This window comes from Trichoplusia ni, chromosome 15, assembly GCF_003590095.1.
Source record: "Trichoplusia ni isolate ovarian cell line Hi5 chromosome 15, tn1, whole genome shotgun sequence".
Classification (NCBI taxonomy): Eukaryota; Metazoa; Arthropoda; class Insecta; order Lepidoptera; family Noctuidae; genus Trichoplusia; species Trichoplusia ni.
Window position 1 is genome coordinate 8,312,398 of NC_039492.1, and position 21,940 is coordinate 8,334,337.

Below are 21,940 nucleotides of genomic sequence, written 5' to 3' on the forward strand. Positions count from 1 at the left end.
CTTTGTTGTATTATTTCGAAATTAAAAACTCCTCTTAATACCAGTATCAATTGAAAGTATTATATTTGGTTAGAGAAACCGTATATTAAACGCGAGAAACCTACGAAAAACAACCTTACTGCCTTGAAATAAAAGCTGTGACAATTCGTAATGACGACTTGAATGTTTGTGAAAGCCTCGTAGCACAAGGATACAATTCCTTAGTGGCGGAATTGATTAGTTAAAAAAAGACTATTATTAAAGGCATCACACATCACTTAGAAACGACCAATTATCAAGCTATAGGTAGTATCCTTGTTACTTTTGAACTCGATTCCTATCCAAATGTGGCGTATATTCCATAAACGGAATGTGATTTTACCTCGTAACAAAAGTTTTCCTTATCGAGTGTATTTAAATGGAACGGGAGCAGCGATAAACGGGGCCCGGCCGGGTCGTTAATAAACCTGAGCGCAGATATGTACCCGTTACACTTCCTCTAGCGTTCCTCGTCACATGTCACCAAACTATTTTGTTGAGACACACTGGCACACACACAATCTGTATATGTATAGGTGTCTATATGTATAGGTACATACTTTAGACTATTGTTCCTGAGAAGAAAATTGAAATGCTTTATGGACCTACTTGGTTATTTTGTAAGGATGTCCAAGAGAATGTTCCTCAGATTATAAATATAGAACTTTGAAAAAAGTTCTTGGCGTCTACCGTGACATCTAAAGGTGATATTGTGGTGGTAGGTTTAAGTAAATACATACTTGTTAGTGGTTTCCAGTCAGTGATTGAAATATCCATTTATTGTTTCTTGACATCAGTAGAGGTAGGAATCAAGGTTCAGTGCCGTCGGACACATTAAGAAGGATATTCCAATCACTGACTGGACACTACTAACTAGTATAGTAGAAGCGAATTTTAGCAAACCAAACATGAAATAAAACTAAATAGGCTGGGGCGCTAATTTGACGAGATTTTTTTCAATTCGTGACGCTACTTTTCTATAAAAAAGAACTAATTTTACAGAATTCATGCAATATTATTCTAATTTATTTATTTACTGACTAGTTTTTCGATAAAGTTCCTTTAGAAGCACTTATGGGGATGACTTCAGTCATATAAGATTTATGAAAAAAAAAACAAAAGCAATAGTCAGAATATAGATAAGAGTCGATGAAAGACATGTTCAGCCTTTCTGTACTACTTTTGCCCTACCCTTTACTAGAATAGGAGTTTAACATATGATGATGATAATTTCACAAACATTCAATGTAGCGTAAATAAGCAGCCAACGAACACCGCATACCCAGTAGCACAATCACGCTACAGAAGACAACAGATTTGAGTCAGCGGAAGTCCTAAAAAGAAAATTCCTTCGTAAAACATTACACTTTTCATTACATTTCATAATGGCGATGACAACACGTTCAGTTCACCTTTGTTTTCTGTTCCTAATAAGGTTTTTCGTAAACTCTACAACTCTACCATCATATTGAATGTCAAAAGTGCTTTGTACCGGCCGCTCGCGCTACAACAATGTTATATGGCCTTCTTTTTTAATTTTTCTATGGCACAGTCACCACTGACAAATATTGGAATCTGCAATCGCCATCACGCAGTTGGTAAGCTTCCTTGGTGATCAGAGCTCAAAACTTATGAGGGGAAGACTGTGCCCGACATCTAGAGAGAGATGCTCCAGATGCTCTCCATAATTTTAGCAGCACTCCGGAGATTGTGTAAATGAGGGTACTTTACAGTAAAATCAATTTACCGTTACTATAGTTTTATCCACTGTATTTAAATTGCTACACTATTTCAATATTTTTGGCATCCTTTAGTTTTACATTATTAAATTACCAAAATATTTAAAGAGTTGCATTACTTACTAAAATAATAAAACTTATTTCCACCCCGTTGCAGACATCGCAGTTGAATCCGCAGCGGCGCGGGCGCAGTAGCGACGCAGTACCTACAGTCCTTGCAACGTCGTCGTCTACGCATTAGAAAAATCGCTAAAAGGGCGCGCGGCGCTATACGGTCGTCGACCCCTCAGCGCGCACCCAAACACCCGAATACTTGCGCGTACGCAGCTCCTCTCTCCGCCGCCACCGATAAAACCCTCTCAATGGAATCCGAGGCATGCCTACATGTGGCGGCTGAGCACGCGCGCGCACTTATTTGTTTTGGAGGATCACACTTACGCCCGCATCATGTAACTCGCCGTCATGACTAAAATGAAATGCACGCATGTATACATACCTCTTTCTCTTTCAGTAACATGCAATACGACTCTGCTTTGCGATATCCGAAAAATATTGAGATGAGATTTTTTGGTCATCCTAAGAGCAAGTTCTGCAAACAATTAATGTCAATGCGAAAGCTTTTAGTTAAAAAAAAACTTTTGATTAAAAACCAAACAATAGTTTTGGCAACAATGACTTTATAACAAAACTTGCAAATATTTTGCCAACCTTTTGTCTATTTAACTTTATACGTTAGTTTTGATGCCCAAAACGGTTTATATTGTATCACGTATCAAAAGTGACTGCATTTGGAGATGGGACGGAAACATTTATGGGCGATGTAACGTGAAGAAGCCCATTCGAGTGATTTCCATTCATTTGTTGACAATGTATGGTGGTGGCGCGGTCAGAGGGCGCGGGGTGCCCCGCGTGCAGTCAGCCTCGCGCGCCCGCGCCCCGCGCACGCTGTACGCTGCACCGCGGGCCTATGCACCGCGCACGCGTTCTACACCCGTTTAAATTCCGACCAACTTCACACGACAACCCGGCAAACTAAACTCACCTCTATTTACTACGTGATAAGGACTACATCACCAGCATCTCCGAGCTCCACGAACTGCATCGACACAGCGCCACCATCGATCACTAGGTTCCCTGCACTCACCGATCGATGGACTATTACAGCTTTGTTTACGTACCGTCGCCTGCGCATAAACACGTAAGTTATGCATGTGTTACATGTCCCGTGTGTGCATTTCACAATGCGCTCGATTCGATGCGTGACTTGTTTGTTTGTTTACATACTGCGAAGCGTCGCTCCACGTCCTATTAGTTAATGTCTTGCGTAATACTGTGTTCGAACGTAAAGTGCTATCAACTATTCTCTGATTTCGGTTTGTTTTGGGATACATTAAACATTAGTTGCTTCATTAAAATTAAATCTAAAACCGTTAACGTAATGAAAACACGCGGTGACAATTAAGAATTAATAGTGGACTTTATTGTGATGGGTCGAAGGTCGGTTTTCGCGTCGACTAGTTGCTGTGAGAGTAAGTCGCAATTCGCGTTGCAGTCGGCGCTCGGCGTCGGAAGTGGTCGCCGAAGCAGGCAGGGTAGCTGAGGGGCTGCGCCGGCGCACACACCTGCCTGTCCCGCCATATTTGCCTTACAACGTGGATTATTTCGTTTATATTGTATACTAAGCGCTATCTGTTGCAACAGATGCGATGCGCCATTTGCGTCACTGCATATTTAGTGACGATTGCACATTCTTGTATACTTAGTAAGGTTATCTAGTTACTTTATTATTCTGCAATGCATGCATTAACTATAATATATAAATAGACAATCACTGCCTGAATGCGTCAGACAAACAACTTAGAAAACATCTCGTCTATTTTCGCTGTACTTTAATAAATATTACTATAATGGTACACTACTTAATCGTTTGTCTTGTTCGACTTAATTGAATGTCAGATTACACCCCTTAATGCACATCAATGTTAATTACAATAGGTTAATCATACTATTTAAACACTGTGATCAAGACAGGGGGTAATAAAAACCTAGAAATCGTCCTATAATTAAAGAGTCATTGTAGTACCGCTTCAATCGCAGTTGCCTGTCAAAAGTCTTTTATCCTTTGGCAATTGTTTTTCTTCGAAAAAAGTATAGACGGTTAGCAGGCAACTCTATTTAACCAACACTTGTTTTCCAAGCACAGTTGGAGGCGCTGCCACCTCACACATACTAAGAAATGAGCAAATTAAAACACATTATATGTTAAACATAAGTAAACAATGGGATATAAATCTGGCTAGTCACATTACAATGCCTAAATCTTCAAATCCATCATAATGTGTAGGTATTTATCGACTTTTGTTTAAAGCTAAGCGTGTCTTGCACTAAAGATGAGCACTATTCAATCCTTATTGGTTACAAGGACAGCAGTCTTATCAAAACTGCACATAACTTTATTCACTTAGCGGACGCATCAATTCGAGAATTCATCAGACCTTTAATACTATTGTAAAGATAGAACTTCGACCTTCTTTTATTATCTATTATTTTGAAATAACTGCTACCTATAAAGACCCTCTAAAGCTTCATGGTAATGTTGACATTGCATCGGGATGCGTCATTTTAGTGAAAAATTCGTATGGCAACTACATACTCTACATATTCCTTAATTAATTATGATATCGTTTTGAAAAACGTAACATCACGTTATATTCATGGGTCTTAGATGTTGCAGAAATGGTTGCAGACATTCTTGATAACCATTAATCTTTTGTGTAGTGCACCACAACTGAGTAGAGAGAGTCTGAGTAACATCGCATTAACACCTTCGAGTGCGTTTTGTGTGGCAAATCAGATTTGCATTCTTTCAATCAATAAAAGTATAACGTTGGCATTTGTAGTTAAATATGCAACTTTCGAGCGCATTTCCGCCCAAAATACGAGAAAACAAAAGACATCAACGCATTATTTTGGAGAAATTATTGGAATGTCCTTTTAAATGATATGCAATTTGCACGCATAGCGATATTAAAGACATCGTTCATTAGTACTAATTTAAATGTACGTCTTTGTTATAGCACAAACCTCTTCTTTATTCATACTTGTCTCTTTTTAAGAATGTGCGTTAGATTGATTTAGTTTTACGATAAACTTACTTCAATGAAATCTCGTGACACAAATTAGATACTCGTATTTCGCCATTCACTAACTTTAAGATTCCTCCGTTGCCTTCGATAAAACGACAGCTTACAGCTACAGCAAGATATTTGCTAATTGTAAAACTTGACATAGGCAAAGGTCTAAGTACATTTTCATTAAAGAATTTGAATGAAAATCGTGTCGATACTTATTTAATGGTACCTTATAGAATCTGTATTACAAGACGTCAAACGAACAAATTCCACAGACATGTAGGTACCTACACTACCTACCCACTGTAGTTAGGTATGTTTTGACGTCAAAATCGACTAAACGCTCTGTCGGGGCCTCCGCGCTAAAAACGCTAAGGTGATAATGAGATACGCAACAGATCGCGTCTAGGTACCGGCAGACCGACGACTCTCCATTAATTTGCAACTACATACTTGAAATACAGACATTTTCATGTAATCCTAATACGTACCTATTAATACAGATATTTATGCAAAGTAATTGATACTTAGATCTTTCAAGTTCTTAACTAAAACAAAGGAATGTTGTTTTTGGAAATTTGCTTGACTTGACTAAAGTTTGACCAAAAAAATGTTTTAAAAATAACTTTTTTACGGTTTTCATTTTTGATTTGTTGTAATTATTTCTTACAATATTTTAATTAGAGATCTATTTCGTCTATCTATCAATCACAAATAAGAACAGCGTCCAGCCCCCAATAAAAGCGACTATAAGTCAAAGTTATGTGGCTTGTCATAAGAAACTTAATTCCCATATATTAAAGCGATTCAATCCACGCTAACTGTTGTAGAAACTAGAAATGTAACTTAGATACGGTTCCAAATAAACGTTTTACACTAAAATCGGTTCCGAAATCGAATCACGCAAGTAAAGGGCATCGCGTTGAAACATTTCAAAAACGTGTGATGTAAGGTTAGTTATGTGGTAAATATCAAATAGGTAAGTTTTAACGTTATTACGCATACATTGCTAGTGCGTCACACACACGTACCTCCGCCGTTTATACAGAGGTACATAGACTTTAGATCTTGCAGTATTTATTATAAATAGAGCGCTTTATTATAAGCACTCTTTTTTCCAATAAATGGTCTCGATTTTTCAGGCAGTCTTTTATTAATAGTTTCAACAATAACTATTCGGCTTGTATATTAGATCATAGTTTTTTTTTATTAACTTGAGCTGGTTCCCGGTGCGAATTTCCACTGTAACGGAACGGAATATACCTAAGTAATTCATAGTTTTCTTTGTCTCGACTGATCAAAGGATTTTTCAATGATTATGTAGCCTGATGATGAGATTCAATCATTTTCTTTAGTAATATCTGCCACGCCCACTCGATTCGCTGTCAAAAATATCGCGCAAAAAATTACACAGTAGTTTAAAATACTTGAAAAGCTAGTTCGGCATGTTATTCTACAATAAGCAGTTAACAAGACTTCATAATCGTAACTTTTACAATAATTCCAAAACAAAAGTACTATGTTTAATTATAGAGACTACATCTTCGTCACATTAATACTTCAAGCCGCGCTCCGTCTAGATACGTATTAGATGTAGATCAACGGCCTAACCGAGGTTATGGACGACGAACCATATATCAAGTGACGTCATCGATCATAGACTATCTTTGAGAACTGTCTAAGGACTAAGGTTCTACGGTTCTACGGTTTGATACTAAAAATTGCTTAGAAATGTTGTCTTGTTTTCTTGTTTACAGATATAAATATCGACCACTTTTACGATACTAAACGAAGTGCTGAATAAACTAAGTGTTCGTATTATATTATGTAGGTAATTGCGAATAAACACAAATTCACATCAATATCATAAATTATCATAACCCAAAATAAAGGAATAAAGTGCTTAGCCATTTATTTTTTATAATTTGACATGAATAAAAAATTTAAATAACTTTAAAAGAACTACAACGGAAGCATCCGGATTATTTCTCAATGAATTTGATTTTACTTAATTGAACGTTTTAGAAGTTATATAAATTTTAAAATTAAATGCATCGTTGCCATTCACTTTGTGTGTAGACTGTACATTCTGTTACGGTTTTCCTAATATCAACTCTGTTCGTCATAACTTAGAGTCTAGTTTCATTTAATATTATTTAGTCTTAAATTGAGTAATATGTACGTAAACTTCAATACATTGCAACGGATCAGAGAGATAGAAGTTCTTTTATTTTCTTGAAAATCCAAAATATTTTCTCTTTTTATTTACGACAAGTATTCATAAAATAAAGAAGTACCCACGAAATAATTTAGAGTGGTCATGGTTTCCATTAATTATTTAATTATAATACATAATTAAATCGATTCATTTGCATCTATTTAGACCGTGATGACATCATGTCTTTAGATATTGTATATGTATTTATGTCAAACACATTTCATAACGTTCATTTGAATCATGTACAAAACAGTTATTCGAAATTTGTTCTTTGAATTATTATTTTAGCTAAACAGATAATCAAAACCATCTGTCTACCTAGTATCAATATTCTAACCTGGGACTCGAACCTGGTCTTTCGATCGGAAATCCCGACGATTTGCAGCGAAAGGCGTTACACAAAGCTATTATGATATATAGTATTGTTACAGTAATTAAATCATTACAAGTAAGGTATCGCGCGCGGCATACTAATGCGAGCTCCAGTGTTCGTCGGCGGGCGACCGGCGGCGAATACATTAGGCTGCGTTTAAACTACAACACTTATTACGACACGAACTGTACGTCTCTTAGACATCTGCAGGTAAATACACAAAGTATTCGTCATTTAGATGTTGATGAGAATTTGACAACATAGATCCAAAAAAAAGGTTTTAACCTTTGCAACTTCATATTACAACAAGACGTCAAAGATAGAAACAAACTTCAGTACACATACGGTAACTGTGTGTGTAATACACAGTGTCGTAGTGTAAACGTAGCATTACAAGGCGCATTGCGTCATCGTTGTATCTGTGACGATACCACGTAAATCCCGCTGTCGACAAACAAGCCGCTTTTCTTATTATCTCTATGTACACGCTTATAAATTAACTTGTAAGGTTTCAGACATATTATGTTAATGGTGTCGTTAACGCGGCGGTTTGATGACACCCCGAATAAATAATGTAGGTTTGCAAAAGTAAAAATGTCTGACCTCGAATATTTTCAAATTATCAAATGAGCAAAACATACTTCTTAAAATTGTACAGTTCTGTATGAAAACAAATATAACAGCATGACACGGAAGACCATTAAAACATAATACGAAAAAATCTGAAAGTCCGATTATTGTTTGATACGTCTACAATAGATAGAAGTCGTACTAAGAGTCCTGCCAGCACCCGGTACGGCAACATCAGACGAGCTATACAACTATACGAGCCAGTGGGGGCAATCTCATTCATTACTTCCCCGCCGCTTATGTGTGACCTTCAACCAGATAGCCCATTTAACTTAACACAATAATTCGCCTTTTCATTTGATTCGATAATTAAAGCAACTTCGCTCTCATAAATACAATCGAATAAGATGTTTTTTTTTCATGTTTTAACTTTTAGAAAAAAATACTAATTATAATTTAGGATAAAAACGAAATTATAATTATGAAATCCATACACAGAATCGTCAACGCAAAGACAAAGAAACTTAGTAATCAGATATCAACCGCGAGGCGTGCCGTTAAATAAAAAAAGAAACAACTTAATTCAGCGGAAAAATGACAATAATGGTGCGAAGAGTAGTTAAAACGCACATAATATCTGTCCATTATATGAGGGTAGGGTCTATCAATCAAAATCACTAAATATGCGAGTGACTAGTTACAGCTATGTTGTTATCTGGTGCAATCTCCGCGTGTAGAGTGCGCGGGCGCATAGAGCCGTCTCTCTCGTCGATATGGACATCGCGAATTCGCAGACAAATCTGACAAAAAACCAGTCTAAATATTTCGGTCGGATCTATTAGTGAGTGTGTCTTCGAGTCGAGAGGCGATAATGAGGAGTGCAATGGTGACGTCACGCGGGAGTGCGGCGAGGGGAGAGCGCGGGGATGGCGCGGGGTCGCGGGGAGCGGCGCGGGACACCGAGGACGCGGAGCCGCGCGCCCGTTCATTGTAGTTTTTCGATTATTGTTTAATTAGGGCGAAGCGGCGGCGGAGCGGCGGCCAGGGGGCACCCACGCGCGGCTCGGTCGACTCTACTAAATGTAAATATACAAACAGTTTCATTACATTTCATTTAAATCCCGAAATCGTAGGTTTTTATTACTCTACATTCATCACTGGGTTGCCAAACGAACAGTTGAAAATGTTAACTGGTCACTTTCATATTAACTTGCCACCTTGAGCACGCGTAGGTAAGGTAGATAGATGTCAATTTTACGTTATTCGCAGGACAAGCACCTATTCCCATCCCGCGTCTTTATGACAATAATTATCAGCATTAGAGCAGTAGGACAATCTATTTTATGAGGGATTTTATGATCAAACGGTAATTGAGTGAATAGAATTAGCTTTAAAATATCATTGCGATTGATTTAGAGTTGAACTTAAATTCGCTTAAGATATGCGAACGATATCATATTAATAAAAAATGAACGTCAAGACTTCGATGCAAAATAATAAAATATATTATGATAGCGGTGCAGACAGTGAATCGGTTGGTAGTAGCTGGCTCGCTATCTGCGGGCGGCGACCGCGCCGGGGGCCCGCGGGGTTGGCGGCGGCGGCGGCGCGCGGCGCGGGAAAGAGCGCGTAAAAAGGCGAGCGGCCGGCGCGCGCGCGGATCCGCCGCGCGCCTTTCACGAGGTCGACGCCCGCCGGGGGCCCGCCGAAACCGACCCCCGGCCGCAGCCCCCGCGCCGCACCCCTCACCCCCTGGCACATTTTTCCAATTCGCCACCGGCGGCTCCAGCGACTTGGCTTAGCGCCGTCGACTCCTCCATGCCCTATCTAGGAGACGGCGCCTCGTCTGAAGGTGAGTCGATCGCTCCGCAGCGCTCCGCGCGCCGGACACCCACCGGTCTCGTGACTCTCCCGGTTATTGTCTTTCCAGGAACGTTGGTCGTTCAGTTTACCACAAAAATAAGATTAGCTCGGTTGTTGAGGCCGAAAGAAAATATTTTATGACACGCCTACTGTGCACGATCGCATAAAAGACGGCGTTCCACCAATAAAACAATCGTTATTGTATTGTCTTCTTCAAGTCTTTGACGTAGACCTTGCCCACATGATTTGTGGTAGATCAGGCATCTAGAAGGTTTTATTTAGAGACATCGTAAGTTTCGTGGCCGCCGTGACTAATAGCCGGCCAAGTATTTTAAAGTAGACTAGGTTAACAGAATAAGACAAGTTATTGCAAATCCGCTACGACGGCATGTCTGTAAGACATTCCAATGTGGTATTAGAGTCCTTCTAGCGGCTGTAAGTAGCGAGTGGACGTGCGCACTCATCGGCAGTATCCAGGCCAATGCCAGCCGACACCGCCGTACCTAAACTAGAAAAGTATTGTCCTCGATGTTCCGAGCGATAACCACAAGCCTAGTGAGCACGAGTTGAAGCCTTAGCCGGGTGTGGTAGAGTCGGTATTGGCGCGGCAGGCGGGCGCGGAGGTTGCGCGTGAGATATGTGAAGTCGCGGCATGCGGGTCGCGCCGCGTTCTCACGCTTTGAATATTCCTGCTCCCGGCAGCGCGCCGCCCCGCACCCCGCACCACCATCGGCCCTTCAATGACGTCCTCTGACTCCCACTCCGAGTGTCCTGACTCTAATTGAATGAACCTCACTAAGTCTGTTTACATCCGCGCCGGTCTCCTTCGTCTACATTCAATACTGCCCGCCATTGTACTCTTTGACGACGTACTTATTGCGCGCTACTAAAGCGTACAGATCACACCGAGTGATTTAAACAAAAAACTGAATCTCAATGCTATAGATACGTGTTAATTTTCTTATCTTTACTGCTTTGAAACTACGAATATAACAGAGTGCGCTACTCGCTATACATGATATCTGCTACTTGCTTTTAGTGCCCCGTTCGAAACTCGTAACTCGATGCCAAAACTTGTTCACAAAACGAATCTATCTGATATAATAGAATATGTGTTTTTTCTACTTCCAAATAGAAAAAAGTCATCAAAATGCAGAGAGCCGCACATAAACAAAGACAGATAAAATGTCGTTCTTGTAGAGACGAGATGAATGAAATACGTATAAATTATTTTAGTGGGAGCGAGTGGGGCGGGGCCTAGGTACTCGCTTTCCCATGCTAACTGTTCATAATTTTCCTTAGTTTCCAAAGGTCACAATGATTATTGACAAGGATTTGTCTAGCGGCTGAGTAGTGAGCAGGCATTAGTCATGTACGGCGGCGAGCGGGATGAGTAACTCTCCCACGGTTCTTAGACACATCGTAACACTAATCATCCTTGACTTACATTTTGAAAATCGTACCTTTTGTGTGGGACTCAGTTTCCGTGAGAACGGAATACTTTACATTTCACGCAGAGCCTGGAAAGATTAATGTGGAGCTCGGAACAAAAGGATATGGCTCCACACTCGCAGAAAAAAATCGTTTCTCTGAAGTATATACACATCAATACTAATGAATAGCGCTTGATTTATATCAAAAATATTCAAATATGTTGTAAAATTGGTATAGCTTTGCGAAATACGAATAATTAAGTATTCTATATAAATTCAGTTTTTATTCGATTTCTGTTTATGCCTTTTGAATAAATGTAAATATTACATTATGTACAAAACCGCCTTCTACCTACTGACTTTTAGGATGTAGCAAAATGATTTGGAACTGTTTTAATTAATAAACTAAGTGTATCGAGTTAATAAACAAGCGCTTAATTTATGTATTTAACGATATTCTGATTCACAAACTATTTTCGCACCTTATTGGCATAAGCCAATAACGAAAATGAACCTTATGCCTAAGAAATAAAGGCGGTAAGAGCTGACTCTCAGATGTGATTGTCCGTAATTCAGTTTCACTTAAAGTTTACTATCTGCTTTATCCAGATACCTGCTTTTAAGCGAACTATGTTACTGCTAGAAGATTGTTCTAGTACTAAAAATAACGAAATATCAATACACAACTTTTCGCGTTTAAAATCACTAAACACTAGCTCTAAATACCAAGTCTAACCAGTACCAGTTGTCCTATACTCTTCCATTAATATGAGATACAAAAAAAAACTTAAAAATATATATTTTATCGATATAGAAGTCATTAAATACCACAAAAACTAGAACGAAAACATTATTACTTTCCATTTTATTAATGCACAAACGAGATCCAACAAAAAAAATAACCAAAATATTTAACTAAAAAACACATCATATTAATTCAAAGGAACAATTGTTCTTACGCCAAAAATTCTTAACAGTTTGTTAGTCTCACAGCATCATAAAAATATGGGAAAAACTATGCTCCCACGAGACCGCGCGACGCGCGACCATAATCGCACGGTCAACAATTAGTAAACAATATGTGTACAATCTAAACCCTGAAAACATTGTCCTGTGTAAAAAGGAATTAAGCATCACGTATTAAATAACGCACGTGAATGGCTCTCTAAGAATAAAAAGTTAAAATTGTATAAGTAATGGAATTTGTTGTAATTATTTATGTTTATGTTATTTTTTAAAGAGTTTGGTAGGTACTGTTAGTCCTGAAAGGAATGGCCTCGTGGAGGCATGAACCTTAATACATGTCGTTAGTAAAACAAACATTGTAACGTAAAGCTTTTATACTGCAATATGACAAATGCAGCAAACACAATGTAGGTACATTTATACTATCGTATGCATGTTAAAGATTGGCATCAACTAGAACACTATTCCTATTTGCCAGCTTATCTATATCAAACGTTACAGCCACAGAAACCGCTGACGAGGAACACAATGGTCATAGATTGATACAATCACCCCTTAAGACAACACAAAGCGCTAGAGCGTGGCGACAAATTGATTAAATAAGGGGAAAAGGGTGAGAGCCTATTGGGCCCACTTAAAATACCAACTAAACACTACTTGACATGTGTATTACTGCGTATGACTTTATAGAACTTTTATAGTTCATAAACTCCAGACACCGCGCGGTCAAATTTTGTTTGGTAAAACTCTTATCTAATTCTGCGGTTAAGCCCCAAAATATTCCAACAAACGTAACATAAATACCATTTGCGTAGTGCCTTACAATAGGTATTTTTAAGTAACTACTAACACACTGCTAATGCGAAACAAACCTGTTGAATTGTTGTAATTTGCCAATGAAATATGAACTGAGGGATCTACCACCACGACTTGAAGTTTTGGTTGGCATTGTTTTCAAACATTTCTTTAAGACGTGGCGCTAGCCACCCTGCACGAAATCCAAAAATTATCTACTCAAGTCATACATAAAAGTAGCACTTTTTGGTCAGCTACATTAAACAGCATCCCAACCCGTCCACCCTTCACAGGTTCTAAAGCGCCCTTGCTTACAGAAGAAACTTGGCAACAAATTCCACAGCATAGATTTAGAAACAGATAAAACTTGACCCTTCATTTGCAATGCTGTACCTTGATCGAACCTCATTCTCGCTCAAGGAATGCGCTTGATCATGTATGTGAAGACGACACCTACGTTTCCCTGAAATGTTGCATCTTACCAGCACTAGTAACTTATAAATAAGTAAACTATGTAGGTTACATGTGACGAACAGTAGCGTGAGGAATTCGTAATAACGGTGGTCTATGCGGCATTGACCTGGAGAAATACCAAGTTCTCTTAAAGTAAGTGTCTATTATGGAAGAGAGACACTGCTCCACGCTGTGTTGGGTGCTTTCTCGATGTTGCTTGAATAGTTGGGGGATGGTATATCTAGAGTCAATTTTATCCCCATTAATGTAGGCAGCGGAAGGACAGCACTTTTAGTTACCAAAGTCTTAGCAACGTCGATCACATCTTTTTACTGTAGCACCCTTCATACACCCTCTTTAGCTAAGGGTACTTGGCATTATTGTTTCTTAAAGGTTAGGTTCCTGGAAGGTGATTCTTTTAATCTGTCTTATCCTTGTTAGATCATGCTCCTTCGTCTTCTTTTGCGATATCCACATCATGGAACACTTCTGCTTCGGGATTTCTTCTTCCAATTGTATTTTCAGCCAGTCCTGGAACATGCGATCGGTTATTATCATCATGGTGACGTCTTCATTTGTTGCAACTTAAGTTATTTGATTCTACTTTTAAGTAGCTAGTGAAGAAGTACCTAGGCTAATATGGTGTGATTTTCAGTGGTCGATCTGATGTTGGTATTCTTCTAGTTTGTCCAAACCGCGGCCTTTAGCAAGTTCATGTTTGATGTCCTCCTTATTTTTTCCCTTTATAGAAGTTAGGTATTATAGGACAATGTGAATTTATAGCTTTTGAATATAGATGTAGAGCTAGTTTTTGCAAAAAAAAATCATGCATTTAACTAATCTACCTACTTAAATGTACCAACTTAACACTTCTTATTACTGATTAGTTCTTAATAGTCAATGTATGGACTCTGAGGGTCCAATTCTAACCAGAGACTTCAGAACCCTCTGAATGTCAGTAGACTACAGACGTCTGAAGTTCATAAAATACAATGTAAAAGAGAAATATCGTGTTTTCTGGTTTATTAGTAATGTAAACGTATAAAACTAAATTTAGATCTTGGTTTTTATGTTTTTAGGTCGAATATGAAAACTCAAATAGAAGCGTATCTATTTTGTGTCAAAGTCAAGGATTTTATAACGAAACTCTGGACGACGATAATCTTAGACATCATAACTATCTACACTGTCTGGCACCTCGTAAATGTTCTAAAAGTAGTTACTTCAAACTAGAACAATGATACTGTTTCTTCGAATTCTTCTGATTGTTTCTTTCACGGACTTTTTTCGTTGAATTTAAAACTGGGATTTGTATACCAATTTAACGTATATTCTGTATCAAAATAACATTTCTCAATCATGTAAAAACGTTTATAAAACATAATAAACATATCAAGATGCGTGTTATTATCCATTTATAAATATAAAACTAAACTCGACCTATAAAAATATCTGAGTGCGTTCGATACGTGTCCTAATTTCATATAAAATGAGTTCGCGTAGATACGGTGTAGCGAGGCTCGCAGTACGCACCATCACACGATTGCCTCATTTCTTAATGACAACAATACTTCAGTGCGTTAATGTTTCCAACACGTGTTACCTTTACTTTACGTCTTCCTCCGTAATTGTATCCAAATTAAATTAGGTCAGTCATTATAATACTCCGTTGTTGTTACGCACCATATTCTTCACGCTTCTTAATTGCTTTTAGGAACTGAACTAAATGTGGGTATGCGTGTACTTTCATTTTTAAATGGTGTCTAAACTGAATTTTAAATAAGAATGTGTTTGCATCAAGCGATATACAAGTGCGACACTTGTATTAACCTTATAAAATATAAACCTTAATCATTTTGTGTGTTATTTTCTTTAATTTTTTTTATGGTTTATTTAAGTATATCAAAATTGGGATATATCAATAACTTAGTCATTAATTAATCAGTTGTCTATGAGAAAGTTATTAAATTCTGGAACTTGTTTACATTCTTCACATCTATCAAGGCTGGTATCATGGTTCAACCATATCAAATTCAAATCATGTATGGTACCAAGATAAGGCAGATCTAGATTAGATAAAAAAACACAGATCTTAAATAAATTTAGGATTATATTTCCCCAAGGACTGAATGTAGGACGCTAAGGTAGCAAAAAAAAAATAGGTGAGGAGCTAATTCTCATACAAAATATCTGCGAATGACTGAAGCGCATTGATTCATAAGTGTTTATTAATAATACCTATTATATGAACAGTGTTCTATCGAGATGACAGTAAAAGGAATAGAAACAGGAGTATATAATATACGTGGTGGTGCGAGTGCTTGCGGCGGCGGTGGTGCGTATTGCGTGGTGCGTGGCGGTAGGGCGCGCGTAGGCCGGCCGGCGACGCCACACGCACGTATTTTTAACCCGTGGGGCCGGCGCGCTCAAGCTCACCTTTCGATCTATTCCTGGCTGTCTTATTTTTAAACTTTTGTCTATATTACTTTCCTTCCGTCTGCTTATTAGTGGATGATTGAGATGCGTCGCAGGGGGCGCTCAGCTCGAAATATATCGCGATGATATTTCCGGTGTGTCGATGTCGTCCCCGCGACCACGTGGCACTCATGCCGTTGCCCGCTTTTGTCATTAAGTATAATATTTATAAATCAGGGGTGGATCCTCCCTGCTATCGAAATAGAACATTTCTTTAATTTTAACTCCAAATCTCGCCATGTGTGGTGAGAGTTATCCGAGGGAAGTATTTATATAAGATTATGGTTGGTTTTCTTTAACCAAAAATGGATCACACAGCTAGCAAAATAGATCGTTTGACGGGAATGGGATTTAGTGAAACAATATTGTTTAAATTAGAACTGTTTTGACATGAGTGGTGGAAAGGAAGCTAGAAGAGATAAGTTCCCAAGCTGCCTTTTTTGAGTTCATTTGAATATAAAGAAACAAAACTTTGAAACAACGAACCAATTTATGTAACAGACCTTTGTGAATTCTAATGATATTTCTAACTGTCGCAAATTAATTGTTCACCGGAGACGAATTAGCACATGCCTATGATGCGTTTTCTAAAGTTGACCAAATATGGTCTCATGATTGTTTGTTCATTAACACATGACCATTTACGTTCGTCAGTCGATCTTAAATGGTCACAAATGAGTCGATATGACGTCCCTTGTTTACATTCCCTGCGACGCTTTCTCTCACGATTACTAAGTGTCGGAGAGAAACAATCTGTTAACAACACAACTAATAATAAAACTGTTAAACTAGTATCCCCCGCCCAGGGTAATAAAGCTCCAAATAATTGCAGTTTCAATCTCATAATGCCTTAGCTGTAGACAAAAATCCAGGCAGTAAAGTTACATCTCAAGATATGTGATTTTACTTACTTAAATCCTTTATTATTATCATATGAACAAGAATTAACTGAATCACCATTTTTTTATATTTAAATTATCATAACACCATGTAAATTTATATTTTAACGATTGTTGCTTTAGAGTCTCCAATCATTCACCAATTCATCTCATAAGAGCCAAATGGAATGCAGGCAGTAAAACTTGGCTCAATTCAAGCCTAATCTTGAGTAAAGCTATGAACCCCTAGTTTTCATTAGGCACTAAAGGTCCTAAAGGCACCCAAATGATTCCTTGTGAATTATGGGCAAATAACAGATAGAATTTCTGTCACTACCCTGCTTCTTTAGAACCATGCCATTTATTCTACTGCCTGAACCACCTTTTCGACATGTATAATTATAGTCATTCCACATATCCAACGTCGTTTCAAATTCGTTTGTCGTTCGGGTCTCATTAAGCTCATCTATAAATTCTTCCGAATGAGTCAATCGTGTCTCACCATTTCCTCTCTCATAATTACAATGTGATAATGTAATCAGGAAACAAATAGACGTTTCCTTGGTGCTGGGCGCCACATGTGGGAGCTCGTCAGTGGCCACCAATCAAGTGACGTACACACACACATCTGGTGAACTCGGAACTGAGTCTACATCTGTCACTAACTACATCCAGCACACCCATACAGCGACGTGTACGTTCGCAACGTTCCCTACTCAGCTAGGAACACATTTGGCCCACAAACTTCATTACATTTTTTGCTTCATCAAAATAGAAAACGTAGGTTGTTTATGAATGAACGGCCCTTGGACGTGTCCTTGTGAGTTATGAATGATTATTATGTGAATGAGTCTGTTCGGGTGCGCTCGGCTCTTCTTCGATGTCGCTCCGACTCTCACACGCGGTCACATTAAAGCCGTACTTAAACCAAGAAGTTTATTTGAATACGCTTTTTGGTTCGTTTTACGGGAAATAAAATTCTAACTGTTATCAATTATTTGTGGCATTTTTATTGAAATGTAAAAGACTCGCCTGGCTTTCTAGTCGCTACAATGTAAATTTGTTTATAAATAGATGTACGAAGTAAGCATCGTAAAGATGTTTCCTTAATGGGTGCTTAAAGTGCTTTACGCAGGTATTGAGACCGTAGCCAATGTGTGCGCGACGTGTTTCCTAAAACGCTATGAAAACACCTAAGTACCCTGCTTAATGGGTATCAATGTCAATATAGTCGGCCTACCATTCCCTTAATGTATTCACTAAAGTTTGTAATCACTTGAAGTAATTTACAAAAACAATAACATAATAGATATCCGCTTCCGTTCGGGACTAACGAGTTAAACTAATTTCGGTATCGATTGCCGACAATCGATTACGTTTCCGTAGGTCTTGGAATGTGAGTCATAGGCGGTGTCGGGGCAGGTTCACAGTCGGCCAGTGTCGTGGGCGAAGTACAGATAGTAAAGCGATATTAGGTAAAGGAGGTCCGGGTGCGTGCAGCAGGTACTGCAGATAGAATGCGCTGAGTCCGTTCGACTGGTTTCTAACTCAATGTCGTGTGGAATGCAGCTGGCGGGCGGGGCGGGGGGGGAGCGCGGGCCGGGGCGGCGCAGGCGCATCGGTCGGTGTTGTCGCAAGTGGCCGCCGCACTTGTCGGCGCGTTTGACTGCCGGAGATATTCGGCGCGGTAACGGGCCGCGGCCTTCCTGGAATTGGTTACCTGTCGCATTCCTCCGGCGGTCGTCGCAGTCGCACCGCTCGCCGCCGCCGCGCGCCGCCCGCTGCCCGCTGCTTGCATAGCGATGCAACCTCTAATCGAGCTAGCGTTTCTGCAACACGTTTGACTTTGTCCTCGCGTCCTTTGCGATGCCGTGAAACAACTCCGTGGAATTCGTATCTCGTTCTATTTATAGAGAATTTAATGTTTTCCTCTTAATGCCAAACTAGTTGAAACTTTTGATCGATGGATTAGAAAGTAAAATGAGTTACCTTGATGCCTGAGAATCAAATAAAAAACTGAAAAGCTTTAACAATAGTCTGAAGCATATTTTTAACAACTAACTCTTCAAAAACGACCTACTTGGAATCGATGAGAACATAGATGCATATTAACATATGCAAACTCATAAATTCTTAACTTAATTGACTTGTTTGTAGAAAAATCACTTATTGAGGCGAAGCTTGCGATGTGGAGTTGGTGAGATGTGAGAGCTCATGTGATGTGCTCTGCATTTCCTTCTCAAAAATATAACTCAAGTTGGAAGAATCGGCAAGTTTTAAATATTTGAGAATTTGTACGATCCTAAGGTTAATGTAATCATTTCGCAGGAATTACAGCAACAAGCAATCATTGAGACTGTTCTAAGTAACTTGTATAATATTTAGTTCTAAACATAGCCGTGTCCTTTGTACGAGAGCTGTTGCTGATATCGGTTGTGTTCGAACACGGACACTTACGTCACGGGTTGTAAATAATACTAAGATGATCGTGATCAGAGAGAATTCATGATCGCAGTACGCATTTATGCGCATTTTTTTACTTTACGATTCATAAATTGATAACCTCGTCGGTGGCAGTTGGTGGGCCTCGCGCACGCACACACGCGCAACATGCTCTAATAGATTTTACTCACACTACCTCCCGAGCACTGGTCACTCATCATCCACATTTTCTACAATTATGATTCATACACGACCAGTTTTGAACGACCGTTGTCATAACGACAAGTACGCGCCACGCAATGTAACGAATATTCTTGAGGCCTCAGCGCGATCCTCGCAACAGCAGAAACATACCTACGGGGCGCAAGTGCACATGTGTGAGTAACTGTTGGTGTGTATGTGTGTATTTTATGTATGTACAACCATTGGTTCACGCAGCGGCGTGTGCGTAAGGAGGCCGAACTTTCCGAGAAAAGTTTTCAGTGCCTGTCGTTGTAGCTCGCTGAAACTGTGCCAGCTAGGTTCGCCTATAGCACGAGATAGGTAGGGGCGAGTCTAGTTTACAATTAGAACTAGAACACGTGAGAATTGTTGTATGATTAATTAATAGACGATTGATAAATGTGTGGTGTGCGTTAGGAGGCGTGTCTGCGTGTGTAACGGCACCCTCGCGGCCCCAAGTAGGTAGCCGGCGCACGCGCACACTGCCAACCGATTAGGGAAATTGACTACGCACCTACTCGCAATCTATTGTTTTAATTGGAACCACCACGCAAATGTAAAGAGTTTTATTTTAATGAGTTACCAATCCCATTTTCCGCACACATTATATGTACCTAAAGTGCAGTTCAACGAAACCAGGAAACTAAAATACTTTATAAGACCACTCGCAACACTCTTTGATACATACCGTGACACTAATGTTCTTTCAAGTGTTTGACAAAAACTCTTGAAATATTCTAAATGTCTATATTAATTTTACAATAGTTTATTTGTCCAAAAAATGTATATCCACATCTTTTTTCATATTTCTGATAAAAAATGGCTCTAACAGCCGTAACTAATTACGATTTTACCTTGACATTACCGTTAAGAAATTGAATAAGGTAACAAGTAGGATAACCAACAAATATTCTAGTTTTTCTTTATTGTGAATCTTTTAGAGGCGCCTCACTGGCCTCACTTTATTTCGATTTTAATCAACCATGTACTTAATACGAACGATTCGTTTGAATTCAACACTACGTACGTTGAAATATTATAAATAATTAATATTATCATCGATCGAAAACATTTTGATTTCAATATATTTTTCTAAGGTTATTCAAATCGATACCGATTGTAAAATTCAATGAAGCAAATGTTAAGTGATATTTTGTATTTTTTATTTTAAGTGTTTGTTAATAACTCGCAAACTCATTTTAACCATATAATAAATGTAAAATTAAGATTTATTCACCTAACATTAACATATAGCTAAAAGTTGCATTTGCGACATTTTATAAACGATTACTAAGGTAATTGTACAGTCGCAAGAAAAACTGTAACAAAAAAAACACTTATTTTTTATTCGTAAAAAAATTTAAACTTATTCAATAAATTCTAAATAACTGTATCTGTAGGTAGACCTCACCGCCATTGTTTCATACCTATTTTAAATAAGCGTACATCACAGATGACTCGACATTATCTACCAATAATTTAGCAACACGATTGATAACAATTGTTATCAATCTCTTATATACACGTTTAAACAGTATATAAAAGATACTAAGGTAGGTAGGAAGCTGATTGTCGCGATTATCCTAACATATTGTTGTTCGCGATACCATATTTACTTGCTATCATTGTTTTTATCGCTTACATAAAGATATCAGGGAAATTTGCCAACCGAACGGTACTTTGCGAAGATAATGTCCGATTTATTGCAACCAATGACACTCATCTTGGTTTTATGTACTAATCCAGGACTTATCTGTGGCGGAGCGACTTAGGAATTTGATGTTATAAAGTCATTAGCATTTCGGTACCATGTTTTCGTTTAAAAACGAATATAAGTCGATCGTAACATATCGTTGGAAAACTTAGGTAAAAAAATTGTCAGGTAGTAGGTATATTTCAGTGAGATGAAGTAAGCTTATCCAACCTTCATGGTATAGATATTGCTCTGCTTATGTCAGCTCCAAGCACTTTCTGATAGATAAATCTATACATCCATACCTTTCATTCAATTCGGAAATTCTGTTATTTTTCCAAGCTTAATTCATACATTCTCCTTTCTAATATAGTTATACTTTTAACTTTTCAGGCAAATCCTAATCTATCACATTGATTATGTAAAATGAGGAGCTCCTTTAAACGATTACCTGTAAGTTTATTACTCTTCAGGCCACGCTTTGGTAACCACTGAAATACGAAAAGTTTTTAAACCTTCTGCAAATTTAATCTATAATAGCCACAGGCTTAAGCCCTATAAGAGCGGATTCCTCCGTATTGCGCCTGCAGTAACATGTCAAGTAAGATGTAGTATACGTGACCGACACCATGTAGTACACACAAGTTTGACAGATGACTTACACAATGCCA

At 38.5% G+C, this 21,940-nt stretch overlaps 1 protein-coding gene across 3 annotated transcripts in view; it reads left to right on the top strand.

Moving 5' to 3' along the window:
- Positions 1–85: 85 nt before the first annotated feature.
- LOC113501269 overlaps positions 86–21,940 on the top strand; it is a 56,425-nt gene continuing 34,570 nt past the window's right edge. The window contains exon 1 of one of the 3 annotated variants that reach the window (XM_026882363.1): positions 86–2,955. The gene's annotated coding sequence lies outside the window, so the exon portion shown is untranslated. Of the gene's footprint in view, positions 2,956–6,863; positions 9,132–9,819; positions 9,902–21,940 lie in introns of those variants that run through there. The other 2 variants (XM_026882360.1, XM_026882365.1) reach the window with 2 other exon arrangements.